Here is a 27,937-nt window from a genome sequence, read left to right as displayed (position 1 = left end):
CTAACAGTAAAAAAAATTATTATCATAAAGGATCACATGGGCAACCGCCCATGTGTGGGATAAGAAGGCCAAAAATATAATAATGTTTTTAAGTTAAATGATGGTAGGGGCCAGCCAAGTGAGATACAAGAGATGAAAGAGAGAAAGGCAAAGAAAAGTCAAAGCTATTTAAAGGAGGAGTAGCTGGACTTTAGAGAGAAAGAAAGAAGAAGAAAGGAAAAAGGAGTGGGGGAACATTGACAAGAAACTTGTCATTGTCGACCCCACTATGAAGTCATATCAAATACAACCTTTCTTTGTCTCTTTCATTTTATCCTTAGCCATTTAGGGAAAAAAAGAGAAGGGGAGAAAGAGCCAAAATGTGAGAGAGAGAGAGGAAGAAGTGCCACAGGTTGAAGGGAGAATTTATTGGGTGGTTACAGCCAGTCTTGAGGGGAGAAATAGAGAAGAGAAGAAGCCATTTATAGAGCAAAATAAAAAGGGGAAAGGAGTTGATTTTTTAGAGAGGAAAGAGAGGCCTTGTGCTGTCGATTTTTTAGAGGAAAGAGAGGCTTTGTGCTGCTAGATTTTTGGGAAGGAAGAGAGGAAGCTGGGCTGTTACGGTGACCGACGGTGAGAGTGAAAGTAGAGAGTTTGTTGCCGCCGTAGGAAGTGAAGGAGGAAGGATGGAGGCTGCAACAAAAAAGATGAGAAAGAGATCAGGTGAAGGAAAGGTAATGGGGGCATAAAGCGGAGAAAAAAAAACATAATAATAATAAAATAAAAATAATAAAAATATAAAATAAAATAAAATAATTTATATATTACGTGGGTTTCAATATTTAAGAAAAATAAAGTAAAGTATAATATACATATATATATATATTAGTGGGTTTTAATATATAGGAGAAATAAGTAACGGTGGAACACTGTGATGGCAGGCTGAAGAAAAATAACGAACGGTCGGTAGGAAGGAATAACTAGATACGTCTACGAACTAATAGCGACGTAACATCTCGCTATTGCGAGGTGAGTAGGGAGTGTCAATTTTAAAATTTTCATAAATATATACCTATATGTATGATTTATTTTAAACGTGAAAATTGTGGATAGCATGTGCTGGTAGAAATCTAAGGAAATTGTGGTTGCAAATTATTTTCAAAAATTGTTTTGAATATATATATGTATAAATTATATGTAAAGAGTTTTAAAAATCGGGAAACAAGCCCTTCGCACTGTTTTGCCTCAAAATCTGTGCCTTATATTTGTGCAGTGTGCATTCACGGTTATATTGCTTATTCACCATGCAAATTATTGTTTTGAAATCCATGCATAAATATATTTGAGAAAATAATAGATTTTATCATACCCTGTGTTGAATGCTTTGGAAATAATTTTGAGACGAGCTTTGAAGGACATAACACAATTTCAAAATAGTTTTACAAATCGAGAAATTCGAGAGTAAGTCGGTTGTCACTTCAATTAAGTGTGACCCTCGTGCACGAGTGAGCTCTAGCTAGAGAACCTTTGGGTCACCGATGGGCGGTTAGGCGTGGTGGGGACCACGGCCTGTGATATATGTATGCGTGGCTAGGCCACTAGATGATTATGCGGTTACGATCGCTTGATTCTCCGATGTCGGCCAACATCTTTGAGACTGCCATGGCACGTGAGTTTCGGTGGAGCGAGGCTCCCGGAGGTTATTACATGGTAGCGGGACCACGGATTTTATTTGATTTCCTAGTCGAGACAAAAATCTCTTTGGGTTGTTAGACTCTTATTTCTGGCATGGTGAAACAAAATTATACAGTTTCCTGCAGCTCCCTCGCATTTATTATTATATGAATTTTACCCTCGCATGCGAGGCGATTTGCAAACTGTGTATAAACCTGGTTACTATCTGGTTTTGCAGGAGCTTGACCAACTTTATTGGTTTAATTTGAGTAAAATGTCAATTAATTTCGATGGCGAAAATCCTTTTATGTACGATTGTTTTAAAACAATATTTTAAATGATTGTCTTGAAAAAGGTTATTGATTTGTTTCTGAGGGGAAACTTTTATTTACTTGGTTGATATACCACTTGAAATGATTACAATGCCTAAGAAATTCTTTGTTTTTTTTATATAAGGCACAAACGTCCGTTTGAAATAAATTATTTTTATAATCTTGCATTTTTAATATCAACCGATCTGCTGTTTGCTTGTTTCCCATCTACACCCTACTCACAGAGCCGATGATCACTAAGTCTATGAGACTCACACCCCTTTTTATTTCTCTTTTTGTAGACAGTGATCAGCCTAGTGCGTAATCATCGATACGTACAGTCCACCGTAGATAGGTAAAGGCATCTCATAGCATTTTATCTCGAGTCACTCCGCTATTAGAGGTTGAGTTGTAGTACTCTGGTTTTACTATGTAAACAAATATTAGTTTTGATATAAACGGGAAATTTGAGATTTTTGAACTCAATGTATTTAATTGTGCTCTCATGACATAAAGTCAAAATTTAATGGCTATGGTTATTGTTGAATTCATGTTTTAAATATTTATGGTTCAAACATGAATACGATTTTGTAGAAATATACAATGAGTTATTGAGAAATTTCTTTAAGGCTTGTTCGGGACTTGGAGGGATCTCCCAAAGGTCTCGGATGCCGATAGCGACTGAGGAGGGGTCATTACAATATCCATTACATTTGTCAAACCTTGACTTTTCACCTAAGTGTAGGTTGAAAAATTTGCAAATTACAAAATGAGCTATTTCTTTATGAGATGTTGAAAGAGTTTTCTGAACCATGAAATTTTAAATTTATCCTCCATATGGTGTTACATTCATGGATGCATGATGGTTGAAAGAATGGTTGAACAAGGAAACCAAATGAAGGAATTTTTTCAAGTCTGAGCATGAAGGGTCAATCCAAATGAGTACAAGATCCTTAAATGGCCATTGGAAGTGTCAAGGATCAACCCTCAAGTAAGGGAGGGTTGATCCTCACAAGATGGAACACTTAGAAACTTTCTGGAAACTCAAGTATCGAACCCTAATGGCTAAAGAGCCGATCCTTACAACATGGAGTTCAAAAATCAGCTTCGAAAATTGGTAGGATCAACACCTCAAGGAGCAAGGGTTGATCCTAGCTACACTTAGGTAGAAAATAAAGCTTAAGGATCGACACTTATGAGTCTAGGTGTCGATCCCAAGGCTCTAGCGTGGAAAAAGTATAGAACCCAACTCGAGCTCTAGATTTCAAATTTCACTTTTCCAGCCTCCAACTCATCCCTAACACCATCCAAACCCTCTCCCAACCTCTCTAAACCCCATTAGACAATGACTTAACCTACCAAGCTTAATTCTAAGGTAATATGTGACATTGTGAGCTTAAATATCAAGGTTGTGACCTACCTCTAGGATTTTAAAAATTTCAGCTCATTTGTTCTATATTTGAGTTAAGGATTTTAGGGGTTTTGCTTTTCAAGGAGGTTGTGAAGGTAAGAAGAGTAAAGGCTATTCATTTTATGGATTGGGCTTGAAGTTTAAAAGGTTATTAGAGCTTAAAAGGAAAATATTCTATGATTTGACTAGTTTCAAAGATGAGTTTTTGCTAAAACTAGGACACTTACTCTAGGAATTATTTTGATAAGTGATTGTTAGAACTTGAGATTGTAGATGAGCAAGATTTTGGCAACTTGAAGTGTAAAAAAAGATAAGCTTCTTATCAAGGTAAATGGATACACCTCTTTAAATTATTTTAATACGGTAAAGCTAAGCATGGTTTATTGAATTGTTTGACTTGCTTTATTTGCATATTATGTTTACAATATTAAATCAAATTATTTTAACCAAATGTTTTCAAAGGAGTTTTAAAATCTATATATGTATGTAAATATCACTACTATGTATTAATTTTCAATAAGGGGGGACAAGCCTTGTCACGACCCGGAACCTCCATCGGGCCCATGACAACCGTCGCGATATCTCGATTGATACTCATTACCCGGAATATCAATCAGAACCCCGCAAGACTTATATATCAGTTTTAAACAATTTTCAGTCGTTTCCGGCTCAAGTAAATTAAAAGAAAAAAATATAGCATTTTTATATAAAACAATATTTATAGAAACACGTGTAAGTAATCTTTTGTAACGTGGAAGTAAAATAAATTCATACATACAATAATTTACAAAGTTATAATGTACAATAATAATTACAATGACAAGTGGCCCATAAATACACCAAGGGTTGGTGATAGTAACCTACTATCTGTGAGATAAAGGGGTCAACTAGAATCCTTGACAAAATCGGGTATCTACAAGCTACCACAGACCTGAAATATTTGGAAAGGAGGTGGGTGAGATTTTGCAATCTCAATGAGTAAATAGACATTATTATAAATATCTAAAGGCGAGTAAAATGGAGGCTAGTTTAAACAACAAATCACAAACCATTTCATAAGGTTTTCAATTTATTTCTTAAACCATAAAATATTTGTAATTTACCAAAACAGTTGTTAAGGCTTATGACTTTTATTAAAAACATGGCTCAAGCCAAAAACTAATCCTCGGGGATACCTTGGCCGAGGCATCTAAACGAGTCCACCAAGGTTGTTAAGATATTTACATGTTAAACACATGTTAGTTTTGAAAACAAGCCGTTCCTTGGCGTTGGCCAAGTTACACATTCACATGGGGGTTCGACATGAAGTGAACTCTAACACTACCCCGGGAGTTACCCTTCTCGCCTCTACATCCGAAGTAACTATATAACCGGGTTTACCGTGCCCCTCTAATAGGCAGTCCACGAAAATTCGCCACTGCAGTAACCAAAACCCACCAATTTTTATAAAATTTCGACAATATAATGTGGCTTTTATTTATTTACCCAACCTGCATAGTAAAAGACAGCTTACATAAATTCCCAATGCAATTATAAAATATAGCCACATATACTCATATATCATAAGCCATTCATAGGAAAATATATTTTTCAAGACAATTGACAGCCTCCAATTACTCAATTTCATGATCAAAAGTTTCTTCTTTCAGAAAATCAAGACAGTATATTTATTTGTCATATTTATTTCTAAAACATCAAAAATCCCATTTTAATCTCATTTTCATTTCATAAAATCCATGAAGAGCATTTAAAAATAAACTCTAAATAATTTACAATAACAATAGGTTTACTCACCGTTTGTACAAATTAAATGCTTTCTAGGTGCGCCAATCACTGTTCGTCGGGTACGACTTTCTTGCCTTTACCGGAAGGCTCTCCTCCTTGACACATTGCAAAAATTTCACAATTTACCACATTGATACTAAATCACTATATAATTGACTTAAATCCTATACTAATGCATGGTATGAAATGCAATAGCCTAAAACGACTTAAATGCGATATTAACCTATTTTTGGCACTTTACCAGATAAATTGCTAACGCGCTCTATTTTAGCTCTAAATTTTCCCATTTTCTCTCCAACATTTATAACCATTAAATATCAGCCAATAATCCTCTAAAATCACCAAAATCAGCTCACTTTTCTCCTTGAAAAATTCGGCCAAAAATGGGACATTAACTAGGTAAATTTTCCACTTTGTTTTTCTATCACATTTAACCATTTTTCATCATTTTCTTTTCATTTCTCTTAGAATAAAAATCAGTTCTTCATCATTGTACATCATTGAAGATTCGGCCAAGGGTGGGTATTGTGAGAATTTCATGCTTTCTTGCCCAATTTGATTTCTATACACATTTAACTAACTAAAACTACCAATTTAACTAAGAATCAAAACCTAAAAAATTCAAAATCCTCCCCCTTGAAATTCAGCCAGCCCTTGGTATCACTTTTTGATCTCTCTCCTCAAGCATGCTAAATGGAAACAAAGGCTTAGGAAAGGTAGAAATCAAGCTAAAATCGAAAAATCTTACTGTTAGATGCGTAAACGGACGAAAAACGCGAATTCCCCTTTGAATTTTCTAGTTTTCCTTTGGTTTTTCTCTTTTCTTCCTTTCCTCTCTCTTTTCTCTCCTATTTTCTCCTTATGGCCGGACATCACCTGATGTGGGGTTTAAATGGGCTGATTTTCCTTTAAATAATATTAAACAATTAAAAAATGCCATGTGTCACTTTTTCATTGGCCCCGTTTTTAAAATTTCATCCTTTAAACTTCAATTTTTCACCACTTAACATACCATAGTTATTCATACCAAAAATAAGTAAATCCTATGATTTTGACAAGTTTTGGGTGGTGAAAATTACGGTTTTTACCTTGGGGTGACAAAATTATCGTTTTGCCTCTATGTTCCGAAAATTGCTAGAATTGAAATTTTTCACTTCCTATCATTAAATTATACTCTAAATAGTTAATCTTGGTCAAAAATTTCACTCCATGATCAAATTATTACTTAGGTGGCAAAATGATGATTTTGCCCCTAAACATCAAAATTTTTAATTTTTCCCCAAATGAACCCTCGAACTCCGAACAATCATTTTTAGTCATTCCTGGACTGTAAAATATTAAATTTCATCCTACAATTTCTATTTGAACTAGTTCGAGGTTAAATCAACTCAAGTGTACCGTTAGGTACAATACTGGGTTTCGTCTATTCTTAGGGACTTTCTTAGCGTAATAACATGCTACTCAATGCATGTATGTCATGACATGTGTTTATAGGGTCGGATTTTACAAGCCTTGATTTTAACCAAATGTTTTCAAAGAAGTTTTAGAATTTATATATGTATATAAATATCACTACTATTTATTAATTTTCAATAAGGGGGAACAAGCCCTTTCAAACATTTTACTTCAGAAACTTCAATCCCATGATGAATAGAGAATAAGAAATGTGTGTGGACTTATGGATGATAAGTTTCCCATCTTCACACTTAAGGATAAGCATGATGATTGAGCATTTTTTGAGAATACAATTCATGGTAAAATGGTACCTAAACTATCGATAAAGAAATTAAAATGAACTCTTAGGTGGATGTAGACATTCCCACCCTCAAGCTTATGCAATGTTTTATCTGAGAAAAACATGAACATGCAAGACATGATTCCATAAGATAATATGTGATGTAGTACCGCATGCCTTATGAGATAAGCTTGTTTATGCAATGGGTTATAGAGGCATATGTGTATGATTTGTTGATGATATATGTATGAATATGTCGAATTCTTTATGATGATGAGAGCTAGATGTAGGGCATTGTACCACACATAGTTATATATACAGCTTTGAGTTGGTGCAAAATATCATTCACATATGATAAGAGCTAGATGTGGGGTATCGTACAACACACAGTTACTTATAGCCTTAAGTTAGGGTTGCAGGGATGGTGGTAAAAGTCCCGCTTGTGATTTTTGCTTGCAATGTCATCTAGCACATTGTGCTACACACAAATTTATAGAAGGACCCAAAATTTTGCTTGCACATACTTCAGTATTTTGAGTATAACTTGAACTCCAAATGTTGAAATGATGCGATTCTTGCTCCATTAGAAATTTAAGAGATAGAGTTACAACTTTCGTACAAACCAGTTTACCTAGTTCTACATCAAAGATAGAGAAAATTGCTTTAGAAGATAATTAGGTGTGATGTTACGAGAGTGACAATTTTAAGGGTGATATTTGATGTTTGGGCTTCATAACACTTTTAAGCCCAATAGTTAGAGTCAGTAGGTTGACTTATGGAATTTTAGGTTAAGATTGTGTGTATAAAAAGGTTTTTTTAAGGAGACGTTAAGAGAGAGAACCCTTAGAGAGTCAAGAAGCTAAAAGTTGAGGCAGAAACTAGAAAAGCAAGGTTGCAAATAATTGTTTTGTTTTCTTCCTTAGCTTTTATTTTTCTTGTTTCTCTCAATGGTTGAAATTAATGTATTGTTATTTATCTTTGCAATTATTCGTAGCTAATTTTAATTTTCTAGGATTGCAATTGAACTCACTTGTAATCTAAATTTTTAATCTTTTTCTTACTTATCTTTAACAGGATTTGAATTGCTTATTCCAATTTGTTCTTATTGCTTTTTAATTGATTGGCCACCAACTAAATTGATCTAGGAACCTAAACAAACTTGGGAAAGGGAGTTTAGTGTAGACTAAAATATGAATAGCATATAATCATATTAATTGATTTGTGTATAGGATGAGGATATAACTATATGCCATATGTAGCCAGAATTAGAGCCTAAACTTAATAAGTTTGTTTTAATATCAATTCACATAGGGATATAATATTTTTATAAGATGAGTTGAGAGACGTTTATAAATAATCGATGACTTTAAGTTAACAATTTAACCCATTGAAATAAGTTAAGAAGTTAAAGGAAGAAAGGTAAGATTTAGATGAAGTGTGAGGGATATTGTAATCCTAGGCTTATTTGATTTGATTTTAACCCAAGTTATTATTACTTTGATTTTTCTTTTTAGTTTAAATTTTGGTTAATTAGTTTTAGTGAATTAATTTAGTTATTTAATTTTGATTGTTTGGATAATATTAAATTGTTCTGATTTTAGTATTTAGTAAAATTTTAGATCAATTATCTATGTGATCGGTACTCTGCTTATCATTATATTATCTTCTCGATATATATACTTGCGTAGTTAGAATTTTAATTGACAAGTTTTTGGTGCCGTTTTCGGGGAATTGTTATATAGAGTTTTAACTAATATTAATACCAAGCAATTTAGTTTTGCTTCAAATTTTATTTTTCTTGTTTTATTATTATTTTTTGTTTATTTGTAGATATCTTTGGTCATTGTATGTAAAGAAGAAACAATCCGAATCTTGTTCCTTTTGATCTTGAGATAGAAAGAACTTTCAGAAAATGTCGAAGGGAGAATTTGCAAGTTACAACTTTAAATCAGACAATGGCTAAGGATAATAACAATAATGGCAATAATGTCATTAATCTAGTTCTTGAAGAAAATAGAGTACTGCAGTATCATGCCGTTTTTCTTTTGCAAGGTTTGCATCAAAGACCTTCCATTAATGCAAATAATTTCGAAATTAAGCCAGCTTACATTTAGATGATTCAGTCTTCAATCCAATTTGGTGAGTTACCTAGTGATGATCTTAATTCTTATTTGGTGAATTTTTTAAAAATTTACGATACTTTCAAATATAATGGAGTAACTGATGATGCTATCAGATTAAGATTGTTTCCGTTTTCTTTGAGGGATAAATCAAAGAGTTGGCTCAATTTACTACCCAATGGGTCTATTACTACATGGGAGGACTTGGCTCAAAAGTTTGTAGCAAAATTCTTTTAGCCTGCCAAGACTGCAAAGATGAGGAACGATATAACCTCATTCACACAATTTGAAGGTGAATCCTTGTATGAAGCTTGAAAGAGATTTAAAGAACTATTGAAATGATGTCCACATCATGGGATTCTTGATTCATTGCAAGTTTAGACATTTTACAGTAGGCTGGTTGGTTCAATAAAAGCCACAATTGATGTTGTGATTGGTGGGGCATTAAGGGGTAAGAATGTTGCAGATGCTTAAAATCTGTTGGAAGAGATGGCCTCAAATAATTACCAATGACCTTTAAAAAGGTTTGGTCCTAGAAAAGTTGTTGGGGCCTATGAGATTGATGCGATTAACGCCTTAACTGCACAGGTGGCTACATTATCCAAAAAGTTTGACACATTGGGAGTTCACGCTATCCAAAATTCATTTGTAGTCTATGAGATGTGTGGAGATGGCCACTCAAATGATCAATGCCCATATAATTCTGAATTAGTTCAATTTGTGGGGAACTTCAATAAGCAATAAAATAATCCATACTCCAATACATATAATCCTAGTTGGAGGAACCACCTAAAACTTTTTATGGAATAACAATTCAGGGCCTTCAAATCCAAAACCCATCATGCCCTTTGAGTTTCAACAACAAGCTGGACCACCAATTCCTAAAAAAAAGTCTCAATTGGAATAACGTCTCATGCAATGCATATCAAAGAATGATATTATAATTCAAAGCTACGAAGCCTCCTTAAGAAATCTTGAGACCCAAATGGGATAGCTTGTAAATTTCATCAACAGTAGACCACAAGGTGCCTTACTAAATGACACACAAATCAATCTCAAAGGTAAGAAACAATGCAAAGTAATCACTTTAAGGAGTGGAAAAGAAATTGAAGGGTGTTGACTTCATATGTTTTAATGATAACAAAACATTCCCATTCATTGATGTTTAATTACTTTATTTAAGTGTATAGGATAAAGCTTAAAACCTTTAATATATTTGTTGTTTGGAAGTAAGTCAAGAAGCTTGATTAGTTACAAGATGAGTTAATCAATTAAAGAAGCAAAGAATAAAAGGCTTAGTGAAAGCAGAATGTTGTTAACTGATTAACTTGGAGCCTTAACCAATAAAGGGAAAGCTGAGTGCTATATAAAAGTAAGACAGTAAATCCTTAATCAGTTAGCACTAGGCTTAACTGATTAAGAAGATGCTATAAGCTAAAAATAAAGGCATGCTCTACAGTTAGAGCACAAGACTTTAGTACCTTCAAGCACCAAAATTCAAAGTTGAAAGAAGATTGACTAAGAAAGCCAGAATGGAAAAGTTCAAAATTTGAAGATTTTTTAATTGATTAAAGCTGATTTTAATCGATTAAGGTTGAAGAAAGTGAAACCTCAACTAGTTAAGGGAAGAGCTAATCAATTAAAGGAAGACTGCTATGTAGAGGAAAATGAAAATAGAAAATTTGTAATCGGTTAGAGTTTCCTCTAATTGATTAACACAGTGTACATAGCTACAAGATAGTGCAATTTAAGAAGTTGTAATCAATAAGAGCTGCTTGTAACCAATTAACGGAACATTGTCTGCTTATTTGAAAAGAGTCACTAGAAGACAAAATAATAACTAGTAATAGCTAGAAATTGTTTCTAACGGCTAGAATCAATTTCCTAAGTATTTAAAAGCTTTCTAATGGGAAAAAAACATAGAGAGAAGCTACCAAGAGTGATTTTAAGCATAAACATCCAAAAACCTTCTCTTAACACATGTATTCCATTCCTATCTTTGTGAAAGTATTTGTGCTTAAGCTTATACAACTTAGATTAGTAAGGTGATCATTTGTACATTTTTTTATCTTCTATTTCTTGTTTATTTAGAGTGTGCGAGACACTCTAAGGGGTAGTATAAGTTAAGGTAAGCTTAGGACTTGTTGTAAAAAGGTTAGAGTTTGGGTTAGAAGCTGTGAGACCTTGACCTTTATAGACTCGTAAAGGAAAGTATATGAGATATCCCTAATCAAGGGTAATTTCATCATTTCCTTAGTAAGCCCATAAAAGTAAGATTTTTAAACAATACTATGGCCTAAGTAGGCCTAAGGCATAAATGGATGGTGAAATTAGGGGTAAAATGGAAAGGAAACCAAAATTTGAATGATTTTTATGGTTTGGGCAAAATGGTCATTTTTCACTTCAGGTTAGAATTTTAAGTTTTCATGAGCTCGAGCATGTCTAGACCATTATGGACCTTGTCCCAGTGTCAAAAGAGCAAAAAGATTGCATAAAAGATTAGAGGAGAGTAAGTTAATTGAGGGAGGGGTAATTTGGTAATTTCAAGGGAATGGATAAATTTGAGCTATAAATATCTTGTTTCCAGCAGCTTCTTCTCCCATTTTTCAACAACTTGTCTTCTTCTTCTTCTTCTCTTTCACGTTGCTTCCAACTTCCATGAAAGCTTGATGTGTAGCTTGTATAATTTTCTCTCTCTAGTTCTAAATTTCATACCTTTGAGCCCTTTTGACTAGAATCCTTGTATTCTTCCACTCTTTCTCCTTAAAACCCTTGAAAAATCTTATTTTCATACTTTCTTTCACTAGGTGGGCGTTCTAGAGAGAGAAAAAGAGAATTACCCCATTTGTGTAGAAGCTATTAGAAGAGAATTCAACTACAAAGGAACCCTAGGGTGAGTGATGCACTAAGCTTAGTTTTTAGCTATGGATAATGGCTAGTAATTTAGATTATGAGCTGTTTTATTGTTGAGGATGTTCATTCATTTTATAGTGATTTAGATAGTGAACATAGATAGCCATTTAAAGTGGCAATTGAAGGCTAGCTAAGAGATAGCTTTTAGGGTTTATAGTATGTGAATTAACATAATGGTGATGTTAATGTGATGGTAGGTTTCAAGGAAGCCCCATCATCCCATTTGGACAATTAGGGGAATTGGAGTCATCTAAAGGCTCAACAATATGCCGGTGAGTGGACTTGCATTTCAAACTTGTTTTGGGGAATGTGAATGATTTTATCTAACTTGACTTTGAAAATGTGCCTTGGGAACAAGGCTTTGGTGAAGTGAATTTATATTGTGAAAATGTGCTATACAATGTGTTATGTGTTATCAAAATATGATAGTATGCATGATATGCATTGGGTGCTTCTTTGTATGTTGATGTGGACCCGGCTATGTGCGAGTAGGAGTGCACATAAGTCGTTGCTAACCCGGCTATGTGCAAGTGGGAGTGCACATAAGCCGTTGCATATGAGATGATGATGATGGGAGGGTGTATATGATGATTGATATCTATATATATATACATATATGGTATATGGTTGTAAATGCAAAAGTGTGAGCATTTGATTTTGTTGAAATTTGGGAGTTTGCATGTGTTACATGTTGCTTTTGTTATTTAGCAAGATGGCCTTGTTTTAAGGGAAAAGGGAACTTTTTATCTTGATGTTCTGATTCTCGCTGCAGCGAGAAACTCTCGGGTTTTGAAAGGATAGGCTGGCTTGAAACTCGCTGCAACGAGAATCCATTTTCGCTACAGTGATGAAGGTACAGTAGCTTCTCGCTGTAGCGAGAAACTTTCTATTTTATGACCAAAATCTCGCTGCAGCAAGATTGAATCTCGCTGCAACGAAAAACCTTCTGTTTTTCACCTCATTTTGATCAATTGTTGCCCTATTTTCCACTTCTTTGCTACCATATTTGAGCATGGATTTCCAACATTAAGGAATAAGTGAATTAAGCTTAATATGAGGAGGTTTGGTGAGAAACCCTCGGCCAGTCAAGAAACCCTCGGTTAGATGATAATTTAAATCAAGTGTCGTTGCAGCGAGAATGCCTTTCTGTTGCAGCGAGGACCTGTCGTTTATTGACTTGATTCGCATGATTGCTATTAAAGTTTTCACTCTCCAAATCCTTTGTTTAGCATGGACTTCTTCCAATAAGTCATTTTTCTCATGTGGGGTTTACATGAGCGATTTAATAAGGTCAAAAATAAATTGCATTGTTTTGATTCAATTAATAGAATTAATCAATCAAACAGAACCTAGAACTACAATATTCCCTCAACATTTCATCTGAATCTCTTTTACTCTCTTTTTGCTTACTAGATAGCTAAGTTGTTAACCTAGAATTCTAATGTATTTATAAGTCTTCATCGAGTTTCTTATAAAAATATCTTTCTCAATCAATTCACTATATGCTTAAGCAAATTGCAATTAAGAAAGACTCATTAAGTTTAGATTCTAATATTGGCTACATATGACATGTAAGTGTATGTCTACCTCACACGCGAATCAAATCAATTATCTCATGCAATTCATATTGAACATATGCTATTTCATCCAAGTCTTATACTAAACTCCCTCTCTTAGTTCCATTTAGGTTATCTTATCAATCTTATTGGTGATCAAGCAATCAGACGCATTATGCACAAGATTAAAATAAACAATTCAAACACTATTCAATCATAAGCAAAAGAGAATATTAAAAATTCAAACTACATGTTGGGTTTAATTGCAATACTAGATAAGAAAATTAGTTCATCATAACTACTAAAAACATTATCCAAAAAAGTTTAAGCATCAACACAAAACAAAAAAGTATAAAAAAAACTGAGGAAGAAAAGAAAACTCGAAATTGTTAGATCTCTGATCTTCAATCTTCAAGAGTTTTTTCCTTTCTTTCTCACTTACTTCATAGCTCTTTTTCTTTAAAGAAAACCTAGCTTTATTGTTCTTCTCAAGTGCTCTGAAAGAGTCTTCAAATAAGGCTTAGAATTCTACACGGAATAAAAGTCCAAATATTGTGAAACCCAGGATGTCCTGTCGATGCCACTCCCCTAATGCCATGGCGTTGAGCTTTTTGCCTTGGCCGATGGTCACCTCTTCTTCATGGCACCGCGTGCCCATTGATCCATGGCCACAGTGCCCCAACACTCTATCTTGCCACATACTGCTCTATTGCACTACTTCGACTTGTGATGCAATCTTCTCCTTTTTTAACGCTGAACTAGGCAAAGTGGTAAACATGAAAGGTGCGACCTTGTCTATTATCTTTCCAATGGCTCAAGAATCACATCAACTGGACTTCTAGAATAAGAGTTATGTTCAAAATACTAGAACATATTCAGAAGAAACATGGACCTTGCATGCACTTTCTTGATCAAATCAAACCCTTTCAATTGCACACCTACAAGACCAATAAACTAAATTAAATAATAACTAAACTCAAAGCAAATTATCATGAAACTAACATAAAATAACTTAAAATTAAATTGACCCAATGTGATTTACTAAAATAAGATAAATAACTAAAAAAACCAATTCCTAAATTAAATCTCGAGAACTTAGCTCAGTTAATGCTCAAAATGTGACAACATAACTTTATGAAATAGAGTTATCACTTATGCACTCATGGCAATTTTATGCATACTTAAGACATTATCATTGCATAACATTCAACAATTAAATTTATGATAATCACATCTACCTTTTCCATCCATGACCCAATTTCATCAATGGGTATTATTACATCCACCCATAACCATTAAATGGTGGAGATTTACTCATCCACTCTCATAATTTATATTTGTGGGCATTTTACCATCCACATTTAATAATCAAGCAGTGGAGACTTACTCATCTACTCTCATAACTATGTTTGAGGACATTTGACCATCCACATTCACCTCTTCGTAGAGGCGTCTCATTTCACCCATACTAGCACATAGGCCAAGGTGGTTTGTATAATATTTCACATTCACACATCCAACAATTATTATAATCAATACGTTGTCTAAGAATCGCATAATAATCATTCTAGACTATTTCAAAACTATTCGAGTTCACCTAAAACTAATTTCCTATATTAAATCTACTACTTTTCAAATACCCATGTATTTAAATCTATAAACTCATCATCCTTACCTTAGGTGAGCTTTAGATAAGGAAAACCTCTCAAATCCTTTAGTTTGGAGAAAACATTAAATTTGGAATAATAAATAATACTATTAGAGCTGGAAATCCAAGATTTAAAGATTTCAAAGTGGAAAAACATCACCTTTGCAGTCAAAAATCAAAACCAAGCTTAAATCTTCCAAAAATGGTGATTGGAGTTAAAAATGGGCTGAGAAAATATCTTGCAAAAATGGCTGAAGGTCACAAACCCTCATAGAATATGACATATTTATATTTTGGGATGTGAAAAAACGTCTTTAGACCCTTTTAGTTTTTTTGAAAATGCCATCATTTACCGATAGATGCGGCTATTTATCGATAGATGGGCTTCACGGTTCTTTTAAAAAGCTCTCAAATTGTTATCTATCAGTAGATGTGTCCTTTTATTGATAGATAGGCCCAATCTATCGATAGCTATTGAACATCTATTAATAGATGTTCTTCAATTTTCTTTAAAACTTTTTTCTGGGTTTATCTATAGATCAAGAACATCTATCGATAGATAGGTTCCAATAAGTAAAAATAAACTAAAAAACTTGTCCTATGGACTTCTCTTTACACTAAACTTTGCAAAACATCTTTATGCATCAAAACATGAATTTTTCCAAGCTTAAAACTCAATTGAAATGCTCAAAACATGACATTTACTTGCTCACCCAAGAATTTCTTAACTTAGCATCATACATCCAGGTGAGATACAGTTTGACCGTATTGTAAGTATCATAATGTGTGAGTTTGAAAACTCAACCGTTCAATGTGAAGAGGAATCGCCACCAATCTTTTTCGTTTAGGTGTGATGGACCATCTAGGTGAATCTATCTTTTCTAATGAGGTCCTAGGCTTGACTTAGGTTCATTAAAAAAGATAGGTTTCGGTCTATGAAACAAACTAGGTTTGGAGGTTTAGTTACGTGTGTGGAAGGTATTAACACTTTCACCACGCCCATTCAAAGAATGATACCAAATTAATTATGTGTTATCATTTTAGCTTTAATAACTAAACTTTATTTCGATATTCAAGTTTACTTCCCTCAATTATTCCTCCCTTTAAATATTGTTTTTAAATAAATAAAAATCCTTTGATATTAAATCTTCTCCTAAATTCCCCAACCCTTTTGGTAAAATTTAGAAAAACTTTCTCACCTAGAAATTTTCAAGAAATATATCTCTTCTAACGTTCTTGAAATTTTATCATTGGAAAACTTTCATATATTTAAATTAACCACTCTTTATGACATTATATTTACAAAATTTTTATTTTTTATTTGTAATAATTATTTATAAATAAAATTTTTTATAAAAATAATTTATAGAATTATCCCTCAACCTTTATGGTAAGGTCCTACAATTAGTTTTACTCTAAACAATTTTAGAAAAATTACCCTTCGTAGTTTTCCTTACAATTCTGTTTGAAAGATTTATTTTTAAACTTATTCTATTTCTATTATTTATTAATTCAAAAATAAAACAATAAACAATAAAAGAAAAAAGTGCAGACAAAATAAATAAAAAATTAAAAATATTCATAAAGGGTCATGCCCATACGTTTTATGTAGACTAGGCTTACCCTTTTAGAAAGAGCCCAATACTTCGAATGGGCTATGGGCTAAAATAAAGTAAGCTTGAGATTGGTTAGTTGATCAACGGAAGGTCAACAATCAACGATTGTTTAATGTTAGTTAACGATTGAAAAATCTCAAAAAGTTTCCAAAAATCACTCTTATCCCCTCTTTCTCTCTGTCAACTTAGTTTTCTCAAAATCTTCATTATTTCTTCCAAATCTAAAAAAAAATCAAAAGAAAAAAAGGAAACTTTTTTAGAGTTTTTGTGTTTTCACTTGTGTTTGCCAAGAATTTATTCTTTGTTTGATTCTGTGTTGATCTATTTCCTCTCTTCCTTTTCTATCTGTGTGTTTTCTAGGATTTATAAAGGTTTTTTAAAATCCTTATTTAAATTGCAAATCTTTCATTTTTTATTTTTTTATTTTTATTTAATTTGATTTTTGTGTGCGGTCTTATTAGCGCAAAATCTAAGTGGTCTTTATTGTGAATTGGATTTTACCTTGATAGGTGAATTGGGTCATAGACCCATTAATCCTTTAAAGCCCAAAAAATTAAATAAATAAGAACATACCTAAAAAAGATATGAAAAAATGAAATTAAAAATATAATAAATTAAGACAAGATAAAATGAGGTGTATAGGGTCAATCAATAATGACCATCTGATTTAATGAAATCTTAGCCATGGATTAAAAGCCAATATTGAAACTATTATACACATTCAACTGGTTTCTAAGGAAAAAAATTAAATTAGAAAAATTAGAGAGTCTAAGGAGATAAGGACTCTCCTGACTAAGGGAGTTTTCTACCGATGGAGGGATTTTTTTTTATTTTTTGTTGTGGAAAATCAAAGTCTCCAAAAGAGATAGAGAGAGTTCTTTCTCGATGGAGGGAGTTTTTTTTTTTTTTTTTTGTTAGGGTTTCCTGACCAAGTGGATTATCCTTCACCCTCAAATTCATCTTCAATTACCAAACAATTTTACAATAGCAAGCTCATCCTCAGTTGGAGAGTTTCCAACATAAGAGACTCTGCCAAGAACTACTTCTAAAGTAACGCCTACATGTATGATATATTTCCCTCCCTATTTGTCTCTCCTATCATGAAAAGGGCCTTATATTATTAGAGAGCTTAAGGTTTTGATCAATAGCCATGGACATGGGTATTTAGTGTTTAGTAAAAATAGAGGTTTTTTTCATGTATATATTGTTTTAGTTGGTAGATTATGCTAATGACGTTTCATATTCAACAGGGACATTGGCACATTACGTATCAACTATTTGCCTATTTACTCCTTTGAGATCCAAATTCTAAAAATTGGCCACTTTTTTACTATTCATTGGATCAAGTATCTCTTCTGCTAGACTTTTCTACCACTATTATAGCTAGGTTGTTGCACCATGTGATTTTATGCAATGAAAAGATTAATGTTATTTTTAATTTTATGGTCAGTTCTTAATATCATAGACAAGGGTGGCTTACCATTCTTAATATAGTCATTCAAATTAAATAATTGGAAGTTAGAAAATCTAGGGTTCATCTCTTTCACTAAATTATACTAACTGAATATGGTTTCCTAGAAGAATGTATCAAAGTTTTTTTTAAGGTATGATCAAGGCATCGATACTATTATATGCAAATGCCAATATTAAACCCTTCATCAAATGTTAAACTGATTTTTCTTTGAACATTGTAATATTGGTTGGCAACAGGCACTTAGTTCGCAAAGAATTCCAAACTCCCAAACGTCTCAACCTTTTGATCTGACCCCTACTTCAAGTTTTTTTACATATGAATCCTACATGAATCATCACTTTTCCTACCTATTATTTTTGTTTCATAAAATATGATTAGTTATTAGCTCTTATTTTAATAGGAATAAGTTCTTTTAGCCATCTTTTTAAAAGACATTCACACCATTGTAGGTTGATTTCTAATTTTAACTATAAAGTTCAAGATTTTATTTGTACTTTCAATTGTAAAGTTCAAGCTTTTATCTGTACATGGGTTCTATTATGGCCATATAGGTCTTTACAGGCTAAACTCCTTGATCTAGTGCTCACAAATGTCCAACAGTAGGGGAACAGAAAAAGCTAGTACAGGTGTCTACAAACTCCCACCATGTGGTTTCCATGCACTTTTTAAAACATTGACTGGATTTGATTTTCAATACTTATCTGTTGATAAACAGATCTTGATGATGTTGTTCCTTGTATCTCCTACTCCAACCATGTGACTTGCTTTTGCATGCAATGTTTATCTTAACTTTTTACTCGATTGTCCTTTCAAAGAAAAAAAACTTTTGACTAGATTTTCTTGTCCTTTATCCTAACTACTTAGATTTCATGAACACAACCTTTCTGACTCTCTCAGATTTCATAACTAGTCCCTGCTTGAAAAATATTCATGCATCACATTTGTAGGTATTTCATGTTGGCTTCATTAGTTTTTGATGATAACAAAACATTCTCACTCATTTGTATCTAATATTTCTACTTGAGTGTGTAGGACACGAATTGTATACCAATGATAAATAAATTATTCCAAGGGACATATCAAAAATTATAGGTATAAGAAGCCACAATTAATCAACAAAACATAAACTCCTTAGTTGAATAGTAAAGGGTTTGTCAGCTAAAATTTAAGACAGAAGTTAGCGGGCTCAAAAGTATTGAGAAACAGAAAAGACTTAGTCAACCAAGAAATGGATTAGTTGACTAAGAGTCTACTACTAGAAATCTGGATTTCAAGACAAAACCAACTTAATCGACTAAGAAGGAAGCTAGTCGACTAAGTGCTCACTGCTAGAAGCAGAGAACAAAAGACAGAAACAACTTAGTCGGCTAAGATATTAGTTTGTCGACTAAGAGCATCCTGCCAAAAATTTGAATTGTGCGCTAGAAGACAGATTAACAGCCAGAACTGCAACAAAACTATTTCCAACGGTCAAAAACTTCCTAACACCTATCAAAGCTGATTTTCCAAGTATTTAATAGGCTTCCAACGGCTAAAAATTTAATTAAGGCTTCCAAATCCAATAAGAGCTCAAAAATCAGTAAATACTCTCTGTTCATTTACTACAGTCAACTCCTATCTTTGTAATTGTGATCTGTACTTCACTTTGTACCACTTAGATCAACCTTGTGATCATAGGTACACTTTTATCACTTATCTCCTTGTATTCTTAGAGTGAGCGAGTCACTCTAAGGGATTGATTCAAGCTGGAATTGTTTGATTGAGTATAGGTTCTAACTTAGCCTTGAAAAGTTAGGTGTTGGGTTTTAATTGATTTCAGTAAAAACTATTGTTAAAGGTTTTGGCTAAGCCTGGTAAAAGCCATTGTAAAGCTTGGTGAAAGCTTGTGAATTTCACCATTCTTAATGAATTGATTGGAAAATCCTTGGTTGGACAATCAAGGTAGCGAATGTAGGTCTTGGACCGAACCACTCTAAATTCTGCTATGCTGTCTACTCTGTTTTTGTTCGTATTTTCATTCCTTCTTTTCACTTCCATTTGTTCCCACTTAGAGTCAATTTTTGAAAGAGCCAAAAAGTGCTATTCACCCCCCTCTAGCACAGTTACTTGGGACCAACATTTCATACATTACTTTCAACTTTCTCCATCTTATTGTCTCTATGCTTTCCCAAATTAAGGTGGTGTGGAACTATAATTTCTAAGGTATGTTGACTTTTCACTCATTTTGTTGTGGTTCAACTATTGAACTTTTTTCTCAAGAATGAGATTAATGCACTATAATATCTTGTTCTATCTTAATTATTGCATATTTGGGCAAACAATATTTATGATGAAATGCCACAAAATCTGAGTGCAAATTTTTCTATAACAAAGTAGAAGGGCTCGTATGAACTTGTCAAATGCATTAAGCTTCATGTCTTCTTGCTTGTTAAGTACTTGGATGGATCTTTTGATTACATTTTTGCATATTTCGTAAATTTGAACTTCAAACATATTTTGTTTTTTGTTTAATTGTGGATTGTGCTGGCTTTTACTGCAACACCCTAATTAACTATAGTTGTCTTAACCTTTCACATATATAGTCCATTCACTTAGGAACAAGCCTGTCTCTCTAGTAATGATGAGACATAAGAAGTGTATGTTCTTAAAAAATCAATTTTTTTCTTTCATTGTATAATGTATTCAGGATTCATAGCCATGTTTGGATATGATTAACTCCCTCTTTTTTGCTCTCTTTTGAGTCAAAATAAAGCATAACTTAACTAAATTGGGAGATGGATATACATAGTACCTAAAATTTATTTACAAAAATGATAGAAAATGTATCAGACATTTTAAACTTCTTAGTTGATGCATCGATAACTTTAAATAATTGAATAATTTTGTATAATAGACATAATCTATATATTACTTGTATTATAGCATAATTAAAATTTGAAGATGCCATATCTTTTGAGAGGAAGATAACTGCTTAGTCACAGGGTGAATGAAATAGTGGGAAACTTTGAGTATCATCACTTTTTTAAAGGTTATGATTCTGCTTAATAATTTCCTACCATTTGAAAATTTTAGATTCATCATAGTCGAATTGAAATTGTTTGTTTTATGTGTATTGGGTTCATTGCATAGAAATCTTATAATAGTTAATTGTTAATTAGAGGAAAAAGAGAGAGATAAGTTCATGCATAATATATGTGTTGCCAAGTTATAAGTATTTACCCTCGTACCTAGGTAGTTACAAGATGTACAAGGCATTCAAGCCAAAAAAATAGAATTTTGTATATTTGTTTTTCTTATCTTTCCAGTTGTGTTTGAACATCATTACTGTATAACTTCTTAATCCATGTTTTGTCATTTGTTATCGATGTCTACCACAACAATTATTTAATTCATAATCCTACTAGAAGTTGGTTATATTCACTTTGTCATGCAGTTTTATAAATATTGTTGTTAGAAAATGTGTGATAACAATAATGACAAATGCTGAAACTATGATAAAAACTTCTTGCATGGATTTCATTATGCAAGAAAATGAAAACCACGAAAACACAGATGGCAACAAAGGCCAAGTGATAACTCTATTTCATATAGTTATTTAGTCACATTTTGGATAGCAAGTTAATTAAGTTCTTGTAGTATTGAATAGTAATTAGTTAGATTTTAGTTAATTATATTAAGTCAATCTAATCTTAGTTATTTTTTCCTTAATTTGATGTTAAAGTCTCCAAGTTTAGTTATTATTAATTAATTTGTGCTTTTATAGGTATAACAATGCAAAGGGTGTTAAATTGTGAAGAGAAGTGCTTTTAAGATGCAGACTTTCACTACACATATTGTGGTATTTCAATCATATCTTTTACTATGGATATCCATATTACATGATTCTTGAACTATTGCAAGGCTAAGAGGTAGAGTTATAACTTTCATGTTTACCACTTTGCTTAGTTCAGACTCGAAGTAGGAGAAAATCACATCGGAAGTCACCATCATGGCTCTCACCCCTCATGGTCGTGACGCCCTGAGAAGGGAAGGATGCTTCAAGGGCCTAGGAGCTTTGAGGTCACAACCACCATTTTTCTAGTGGAATTTTAATGTTTTAAAGACTCTGAATGGCCATGGCCTTCAGCCTATTTAAACCACCATTCCATAGCTTGAAAAAGTATTAATCAATCAACAAATTTCTAAAGAAAAAAAGGCATTGAAGCTAACAAGAAAGCAAGGAATTCAAAAGAAGATTACGAATCAAAAAATTGAAAAATCTTGGAATTCTTTTCTTCTTTAGTTTTCTTTATAGTTTCTTGTATAGTTTTAATGCTTATAATTCTTTAGATGATGTTTTTAACACCTATGGGGAACTAAGTTTTTAATCTAGAATTGCAATTGAACCTAATACGTAGTCTAAGTTTTTAATATTCTTTCTGCCTATGATTGATAATGGCTGAGTTGTTTATTTCAATCCTATTCCTAATGCGCTTGATTGATTAATCACTAATTAGATTGATCTGAAAACCTAAACGGAACTGAGAGGGGGAGTTTAGAGTAAGCCTTAGATGAAATAATATATGTTCAATATCAATTGCATGAGATTATTGATTTGATTCACATATAGGGTAAACATACACTTATATGTCATATGTAGCCAAAATTAGAGTATGTTCTTAATGAATTTTTCTTAATTTCAATTTGCATAGACATATAGTAAATTGATTGAGATAGATATTTTTATAAGAACTTCAACGAAGACTTATAAATAAATTATAACTCTAGGTTAACAGCTCAAGCCTATCTAGTAAGTAAAGAGAGAATGGAAGAAATTCAAATGAAACATTAAGGGCATATTGTGGTTCTAGACTTTTGATTAATTGATTCTAGTTATATTTGCTCTAGTTCTTGTATTTAGTTTTAGTTTAATTTTAGTTTTCTTTAACTTTCAGTATTTTTAATTTTGGTTGTTTGAATAAGATTAAGTTGTGTCAATTTTAGTACTTGGCAATAATAGCAGTAGATTAAGTACAATTTTCCATGGGTACGAACTTTATTTTCATTATATTACTTGTTTACAATACATGCACTTGCGTGGTTTATCCGACAAACAAGTTTTTGGTCTTGTTGTCATGGAATTATTTCTTAATTTTTCTATTTTTGTTAATATCAATATTAAGCAATTTAATCTTACTTCAAATTTTATTTTTTATTTTTAGATACTTTTTGGTTGTTGTTTATAAAAAGGTTCGGATAATTTGGAATGGAAGGTTTAAAATTTGTTGAAACTAAAAGGCACCAAGTAAAAAAGAGGTAAAGACAAGTGGACAAAACACAATTATTATAGTGGTTCGGTCTCTTTAACCTAAATCCATTACCTTGATCTCCCAATCAGGGATTTTCAACCCAACTTCACTAAACTAGTGGAATTAACAACTTCCACCAAGCTTTTACAAGGTGAGCTTCTAATCCAAGCTCTAAACCCTTACAATAACTCTCAAAGTGCTTCTCACACTCTAATCAATTAAGAAATGAAGAAAAGATAAAGTACAAGTGATCACCTAGCTAATCTAAGATGTACTAATTCAAGCTCAAACAAGTTTACAAAGGATTGGAATGGAATACACTTGCAAGGAGAATTTTTTTTTTTTTTTTGCTCTATCTTTCTCTAGATAGCTCTTCTTATTCATTTTGACTATTGGAGATACCTTTTATACTTGAAAGATTAGTAATCGTTCAAGACAGAATCTGGCAGTTAGAAATAGTTCTAGTACCATTCCACCTGTTGTTTTGTCTTCTAGTTTAAATTCAAATGGGGAGGTAGTGATCTGTTAACTAGTTAAAAACTAGCTTTAACTCATTAAGCCTTCTCTATCTACTATACTACTATCCTGTGCTAACCAATTAACTACAGCTGTAACTGATTAAAAACATTCTGCTTTCAAGCAGCATTCTTCACCAGCCTTCTTGTCACAGCCTAATTTTCGGGCCATGACCGGCGCATGGGCCCATGGGCATAGCCCACTAAGCCCAAGCAAGCCTCTTTACGTAATCCTGATCGTCATTTCAACAATCATTTCTAAAGTCACATTTCGTTTTTCTCAACTATAAAATATTTAGTAATATACTATGGCAATCAAATACATTTAGATCATCCAAAATAATATCACCCATTGCCAACTCATAGTGGCATCATCAATCAAAATATACATATATTGTTTATACTATGAATCTTAGTGATTTACATCACACGTATGTATACACAGGCAAAAGACTATTGACTACCAGCGGAGTGAGTTTGGGTGAAGGTACAACTACTGAATGCCATGGTACCTACCAAAAAGACGAATATACATGAACACCTCAATCTAGGTCCCAATTGCCTCTGAATCTGAAAACATGAAGTTTAAAAGAGTGAGTATAAATCTAGTGAGTGAACGTAGGAAAGGAACAAACAAACCATATGGAAAGTTGTAGAAAACATGATGCACTTATGTTAAAAACAATGCAATTTAGCTTAATTTCTTGTAAAGCCCTTTAATTCAACCTTCGGTTATTTAATCCCTTAGAGTGAAGGATCTATGATCAACAACGAAGTTGAAAAGAGTGAAAACTACAGCAAATATCCAAGCAAGACATGCAAGATAGAGAGTTTCTCGTTGCATTGAAAATCAATTTGGAAGCAATTAACAATTTCAACATTCAACATTTATTGCAATCACATAATATTTTCTCTAACATTTCTATGGTATGTGTAAACATGTATACAACCACCGACTCATCAGCTCATGTGTACTCCCACACCGCACATAGCTGGAATCATCATCCATTGGTCATCAGCTCATGTGCACTCCCACATCGCACATAGCTAGAATCATCATCCACCGGTCATCAGCTCATGTGCACTCCCACACTGCACATAGCTGGAATCACCCGTCATCACCGGCATGTGTACTCCCACACCCCACAAGTTATAATTATCACACAATATTATCATTCAAAGCATAACATATATATCATCATAATATAGGAACACATGGATTCATCACATTACACATTTTACAACATAAAACATTTCATCAAGGGCTTGTTCCCAGGAATGATTTAGAGAAAAAAAGTCAAATATAATCATTTAAGTGCTTCATCTTAACACATATGTATTTTCCAAAAATAATTTAATGCAAGTTCACTCACTTGTCCTTGTTGATTCTTTTGATCGACTCTAACTTCAACTAATGTTCCAAATGGACATGTGGAACCTCGTTGGGACCTATCACACACAATATAACCATAAAAAATAGAGCAGCCCATAAATCTAATTATTAGCCATCTTTAACAACTTAAAATCAACCTTAACTCATTTCTCACCTTGGTGGACTTATAGTTGAATTTTCTTAGTGACGATTAAAAGGAGAAAACTCCTTCAATAGTTTTCAAGCAAATTTGAAGAGTTTCCCTTTCTAAAAAATGTTCAACTAGTGAGAGAAAGTGCAAAGGAAAAACTTTTTTTTAGGGTGTTTGAGGTGAAAATGTGAAAGAGAGCGAAAAATTCTATGAAAAAGTGTGCAAAAACATGAATTTTGGAGTTAGTATGAGAAGGTTACGGAGGTTTTAAGGTTTCTTTCCATGAAGGATGAAAAGTTCTGCAAAAAAGAGAGAAAAAACGAGAGGAAGATGAAGAAGCTACTGAAACTTTAGATATTTATCTCTAAAGTCCATCAAAATTTCACGTAATTTACAAAAATACCCTTTTTTGTTCTTCTAGTGCAGTGCCTTCAGTTTAACAAAGATTTTGACCACTTTTCATTTAGAATTGGGCAAAGTAGCAAACATAAAAGTTGTAGCCCTGCCTCTTATCTTTCTAATTGTTAAAAACCATGTCATTTGGACTTATGTAGTGGGAGATATGCTTGAAAAATCAAAATATATCCAAATAAAGCAACAGTTCATTATGCACCTTTCTTCACCAATTGAAATTATTTTTTATCCTACTTCTATAAAAACATAAAATAAATATAAATAATGTAAAACTAACATCATTAACTTAAAATAAACATTTAAAAATAAATTAAACTAAAATAATAAAATAAATAAAAATACCTAAATCTGGTCCAACTTAGACTAATTAGGTATTTAATCTCCCATTAAATATGTGAATTTAATGCACTCATCAGTCTACCTCTAGTCATGCATCTATGGAGGTCGGGGTTTCACACTTCTTTCAATGATTTGACTTCTCTTTAATTGATTAATTCTTCTCTCTCTTCAACCTTAACTAATTGAAATAGGCAACCGATTAAGAAAATTTGCAACTTTGAGTCTTTTGGTTTGGCACTTTAAACGGTCACCAATTTTTGAATTTGAGTTTTGAAGCTTCTTTGACATTTTAACTTTGACCTTTGATTAGTTAACTTGTCTACCTTAACCGATTAAAATGCTTTTGTTTCGTACTCATGTAGGGCCATAAATAATCAGTCATGAAATGCTTAAGTCGCATAATACATAACAACTAGTCATGCAATGCCTAATATCCAGTCACATACCTTAATATCCAGTGACGCAATGCCTTAAAAATATTCACGAATTGCCTAATAAATAATTGATTTCGCTACTCCCAGCCAGGTTTAAGTTGCCAAAGTCATATAATTTACCCATCAACTTTTAATTCTATGAACATAAACAAATAAATCCAAGAACCCAAAACATATACCTTGATGTCATCTTTACTCTTTGGGATGTGACAAACAGTTGGATGGTGGTATAGACCTCGATGGAGTTAGAGAGTTAGACGACGAGATAGACAAATCAAGATTTAATTTTGGAGTTTTTATCTGAATGGCAGTGTTGGTCCCGTTAATATATGCTAGAGGGGGGTGAATAACACAATTTGGCTCTTGACAAGATGAGGAACTAATTTCCAAAACAAGGAAAGTAAAAACAGAGTAAACAATGGACAGTAATTTATAGTGGTTCGGTCTAAGACCTACATCTACTACCTTGATTATCCAACCAAGGATTTTCCCAACAATTCACTAAGAATTCGGTGAAATGCACAAGCCTCCACCAAGCTTTTACAATGACTTTTTGTAGGCACAGTCACAACCTTTACACTAGTTTTTCCCGGGCTAAACTAAAACCCAAAGTGGTTTTCCAAGGCTCAACCACAACCTATAAAATTCAAGCTTTCCCAAGCTTGAACAACCCCTTAGAGTGACTCCCTCACCCTAAGTATACAAGAAGAAGTGGTAAAAGAAAGTACCTATGATCACTGGATGATCTGATTGGTATAGGATTGAGTGCTAATCATAAATGCAAAGAGTAGGCGTTGAGGTGTAGACAAGTGCAGTGAAGCTTTTCTGGTTTTTCAACTTTTTATAGCTCAAATCTCATTCAAAACTTCAAAAAAACTTCTTTCTCATTGTTGGAAGACCCTTTCTCATTGTTGGAAGATATCTCTTAATGAACAATGTAGTATCAATGTTGCCTCTATCATATCCATTCTCAACTATAAATTTTGAAAGCCTCTCATACCAAGCTCTAGGAGCTTGTTTCAATCCATACAATGCTTTGTGAAGCTTCAAAACATGATCAGACTTTTCAAAATCTTCAAAACCAGGTGTGTTCTATAAAAACTTCTTCTTGAATTAGTTCATTTAAGAATGCACTTTTTACATCCATTTAGTACAACTTAAAATTCATGAAGCATGCAAAAGCTAGCAGCAACCTCCTTATG

At 33.0% G+C, this 27,937-nt stretch overlaps 1 non-coding gene across 1 annotated transcript; it reads right to left on the bottom strand.

The window, feature by feature from the left end:
* Positions 1-9,267: 9,267 nt before the first annotated feature.
* On the bottom strand, positions 9,268-9,374 carry LOC148764717 (small nucleolar RNA R71). The gene has a single exon (XR_016024395.1). It is a non-coding gene; the product is annotated as a small nucleolar RNA R71 (small nucleolar RNA).
* Between the last annotated feature and the right edge of the window lie 18,563 nt (positions 9,375-27,937).

This window comes from Theobroma cacao, chromosome 1 (genome assembly GCF_053813885.1).
Source record: "Theobroma cacao isolate CCN51 chromosome 1, ASM5381388v1, whole genome shotgun sequence".
Lineage (NCBI taxonomy): Eukaryota > Viridiplantae > Streptophyta > Magnoliopsida > Malvales > Malvaceae > Theobroma > Theobroma cacao.
This window is presented reverse-complemented; position numbering and strand designations above follow the sequence as displayed.